The 4891-nt window shown below is 50.0% G+C and overlaps 1 protein-coding gene across 14 annotated transcripts in view; it reads right to left on the minus strand.

The window, feature by feature from the left end:
* The window catches only part of NCK2 (NCK adaptor protein 2), a 135745-nt gene that overhangs the window by 25592 nt on the left and 105262 nt on the right, over positions 1-4891 (minus strand). The window lies entirely within an intron of this gene.

The raw sequence follows: 4891 nt of genomic DNA on the forward strand, positions 1-4891 counted from the left end.
GGGAAAAAACTCAGATTTACTAAGCTTAAGATTTTTTGAAAGCTGACCATTTAAGATTAATGCAGTGGTTCTCTGCTGTTGTCTTAATCTGCTCAGCACCCTTTATCCCTTCTCTTACTCAACAAAACTCCGTTCTTGTGGCTCCAGCAGGGCCCATCTCCACCCCAGCCTTTCCTACCTCCGCCGGGCCACAGGGAGGACCCGTGACTCAGATGCGTATGTCAGAGCACCCCAGGACCAGGGCTGCCAGCGTGGGGATCCTGTCTCACTTGTAGGAGGCTACATGAAGAATTAGGAGGCAGAGGCGAGAAGGAATGAGGCTCAGAGAGAGACAGAACCAGACCACAGGAGCTGAGCCCCTGCATCCAAACACACTTCCCCATGATGTGAGCCTGGCAGCTCCTTCTTCATATTTTCCTTTCTTTGCTTTGCCTGCTTTTGAGTTGACTGTGTCACTTGAATTAAGAGCTCTCAAAAAAGTGAAATACCCTTCCCCCATTCAGACTCCTCCTCTCCCATCCCACCGCCTTGAATCTGCCAAACTGTTGATTCCCACTTAGAAAAGTGGTATATTTGGGTAAGTCAATAAGAACATAGTAGTAGTTTGGGAGCATCCATGTTTGGGTGTGGAAGTGAGGGTGGGGTGGTGAAGGGAAGACACCATTACCATGTCCTGATTCCCTGCTGCGCTGGTGCACACGTTTCCTAAGACCAGAGAATCCTGGGTTTAAAATATTTACTGCAAAAGCCACCACGAGAAATCTGTGATGCTGGGCTGCCACAGACATTACGCCTAATGGACCAATGCAACCCAACCTCGTTCTTCCGGGGACTGTCAGATCTGACTCCGAAGGGGCAGAGATGAAGTCACTGTGGCTAGTATCTGAGGGACGGGTTGTCAGAGAAACCCCAAGGGCAGCTCGAGAGAGTGGGACAGGCTCTTCAGCACAAACTGATATCGGCAAAATCTAAGTCAAAGCAGACTCAGGCATGAATGCTCCGACTCAGCTGCTTCAGTTAGCATCATTCCTTGTGTCACACAGAGGCTCAACCACGTTCCTAACTGGACACGATGAGCTCAGGAGAGGAGATGAAGCGTGCGTGGCAGATAAGACAGGCTGCACGGGGTTGTGGGCAAGAGGTGAAGGAGGCCTCGGGCCGTGCTATGGAGAGCAAGGGGGAGAGAGGACGTGGGACAAGGCTGAAGGATTGGGCTGGCGCTGGAGCAAAGACATGTCCAGCCGAGGCTGGCAGAACTGCGTCAGGCAAAGCAAAAAGCTTGTCAACCTAACTCTCTTCCAAGTGTCCTCCTGGGAGAAAATACGCTTTACCTGGTACCGTGGACTCACTAGTAGGAGCTGGAGATGCTTAAAGAAGAAGTACTAAATTCCTAACCACTTCTGAGACAAAGGACCAAATGCAGCCCACGACAGCTTTCTGGGTCTTCCATGCCTCTCTTTGGACACGAGCTTCACTCACAGAAAATCCCCGCCTTTTCGTTGCTGCTGGTGGAGCCATAATAGTTCTACCCACACTCTGTAGGGGCCTGACGACAAGAGGGAGAATGTACTGACACCCAGAGTGTGCTAGAGACAAAGGAGGTTGAGTATAAAGCTGGGCCCGGAACCTTCCTTCCTTTAGTAGTTTAACTTTAGCTTTTAAAAATGAAAACCAATGGGGGCTGGCCCCCTGGCTGAGTGGTTAAGTTCGCGCACTGCGCTGCAGGCAGCCCAGTGTTTCGTTGGTTCGTATCCTGGGCGCGGACATGGCACTGCTCATCAAGCCACACTGAGGCAGCGTCCCACATACCACAACTAGAAGGACCCACAACGAAGAATATACAACTATGTACCGGGGGGCTTTGGGGAGAAAAAGGAAAAAAATAAAATCTTAAAAAAAAAAAAAAAAAAGAAAACCAATGTTTTTTCCAAAAGCTTAGTCCCTCTGGATCTCCCTGACCAGATCACGGCTCCGGGGACAACACCATGGGCAGGACTAACTCAGTTGAGGGCCTTCCCCCACAGTAAAACGAGGGCTGATCCCAAAGACCCACTCAGCACTTACATCTGTAAACAGCACTAAATAATGCGATGTCCTTCCCCATGAGAGACTCGGTGTTTCTCCCACACGCCCTCCTCTATTTCAGCCCCTGCCTCATCGTGCTGTCTTATCTCCCTGAGAAAGCTCATGTTCAGTTGTCATGTGGCCTCAGGGCCTGGCACGGGGCAGGCATCCAATAAATGTTTGCTCAGTTAATAAACTCCACCTCCCATCTCACCACCATTAGCTCGTAAGCACTCATCAGTCTTTCCAGACTGATCTCTCCAATGACAGGCACCTGTATCCCCAGGAGTGTTAACAGATTACTTAGGAGCTAGCCGCTGTCATAATCAGCACACCTCCCAAGTACATGCCATGCCAACCCCACCCTACACCTATTTCTCCTTCCCACCCTTCAACAAAACTTCCAGACCTGACTATGTGCTAGGCACTCATACACCGGGAAGTCAGCAACCCAGTGGCCAGGATGGGAAGGCCCTGCTCAAGCTGGCCTGCGTCTGAGATTCCGAGGTACCCTAGTTCCTGACTCACCCTCCTTGCCGCCCTCTCCTAACCTGAAATGAATCCAGATTTATTATTCCTAGGCATGTGCACCTTTGGTGTTGACCCCCTCCCTATAATGAAAAGTTCTATCGTGTGCCATACAAAAATCCCAAGTTTGGGGAGAGAGGTGGCCCAGGACAGGAGGGAGGAAAGAGACCTGTAAGATGGAAGGGAGCTGCCACCCCTGAGGTGAACCCACACTGGCTGGGTGGGGGTTGCCGGTTGAAGGAGGGACAAAGGAACTATTCACCATCCCTGTGCCCAGAAGGTCCCTGATTCAGTGGGCATACGTGCCAGAAGCCAGCTCTGAGGGAGAGGTGTCAGGGGCAAAAGGTCTACCATCACACAGGTCCATGTGCCCAGGGCTCTGAACTGGACCTTCCATTCCTGGCCATAAGAGAGCCCCTTCATTTGTGAGCAGGCAGGCAAACAAGATGACCCAATATTTAAGCCTGAAAAAAAATAGTTTAGAAGTATAGGGCTTTCTATCAAATGTGAAAGTCAAATGGTAACACAGATGCCAAAGAAAAGAATCTAAAAAAATTATAATTTTTAATTCAAAATACATATTTAGTATCTCTCAACACATATACCCAATCCATTAGCACAAGCATTTTTGAATATGCAAAAGGGTATACGAGACGTGGCAAGGAGGAGATGTGACATTCTGAAGCGCTACTTAAAGTGTGACTCCACCGGCGAAAGTTCGGCATGCGTGCAACCTTCTAAGACCATACCTGCCTAGCAAAACGAAATAGGATAAGTAAATGAAAACCAGTAAAGGGACAGCACATTCACAGGGGCTGTGCTGGTGGCAAGGGTTTGGCAAAGACCCTGAACACCCTGCAGACTGAGCTCCCAGCCAAGCTTCCACGCCCACTAGCTCTGGACCCTGGCAATGTGTGACACCTCTACGCCTCGTCTTCACCAGTAAGATAAGGACAGAAGCGACACTCGTGGGGCCATTACAAGGGTCCAACTGAGGAATGACAGTGCACAGCAAGCACCCAAATGACGGCCTTCATTGTGTTTACTGCTGTTATTACAGCATCTCCTTGTTTTCTTTTCTGGTTGAGGACAACGCAGGATCAAGTGGAGAAAGGAACAGGGAGTGTTTTTTCAACAGAGATGTGCAAATATCTGTTCTTATGTTTTTTCCCTAAAATGTCCCTGGGGGGCAGGCCTCACCTCACCCCTGCTATCTGCGTCAGAAGCGTCTACAACAAGAGGGCCCCTCTGAATGGTCACAGAGAGAATGCTGCATCAATGCAAACTGGGCCTTCACGTAGGGAGCGAAAAAGGAGCCCCACTGTCCCAGCAAAGATGGACAGAAAGCCCCATGGGGTCACACGCTGCTTTGGAGAAGGCAGACACCGGTCATGAAGACGGTGGGCCCATGGAGGTCTGGGCTTCATTCTACACGCCCCCCAGTACAGGGCAGCGGGCTCAGTTGGAGAGGAGGCCCCTCGGCCGGCCTGACCACAGTCCAGGGCCCAGCAGTGCACTGCAGCACGTGCCAGGAAAGCAGCGTCCTCTGCACAGCGTGCCTGCCCCCCGGACAGACACGACAACGGAACAGAGAGGGAGCACTGGAGACAGAAGGACAGGGTCTAAAAAGAGAGCGTGCCATATGGGGAAACGCAGTCAGAAACCTGGTAGGGAGTTGGTACTTTGGTTCCGAGGCCCTTTTATTTCACGGCTCTCTATTCTAAAACCGAAGGCTCGCACCTGAGTGACTCTCTAGTCAGGAAAGGGGGTTTTCTCCATGTTCTTGAGAAAAGTGATGAAAGTAGAAAAATTTTAATAAGAAGCAACGAAGATGCCAATTTCTGGGAAACAAACTGGGAGACACTTTACCTCATGTTCTTGTCCTTCCCAGGACACGAGGGGGCCCCATCCAGCCCAGGGGACAGAGTCCGGTCTCCACACCCACTCACACACCATGTGTATGATGCACACCTGCTTCTCCTTGGCTCTCCAGGGCACAGACCCCTCCTCATTTCCCACGGTCTCTCCCGGCTTTCCTCCCATTAGCAGCCTTTTAACAAACTGTCTCTATTTGCTAATTATTCTCCCACTAATCTGTTGTGAGTTGTTCTACATTTTCGGTTCTAAATACTTGGAAGCTTATGATATACAAAAACGAATCCAAGTTTATTTTGGGTGGCTGGCACCACAATCACTGTAGAAGTTTCCATATTACGTGGGCAATACATTTGGTAGGTCACTTCTATTGTGAACAATCTTGTAAGGCAGAATTCTAGAGAATTCTAAATTCTGATACGTC

Source organism: Equus caballus, chromosome 15 (genome assembly GCF_041296265.1).
Source record: "Equus caballus isolate H_3958 breed thoroughbred chromosome 15, TB-T2T, whole genome shotgun sequence".
Taxonomy (NCBI): domain Eukaryota; kingdom Metazoa; phylum Chordata; class Mammalia; order Perissodactyla; family Equidae; genus Equus; species Equus caballus.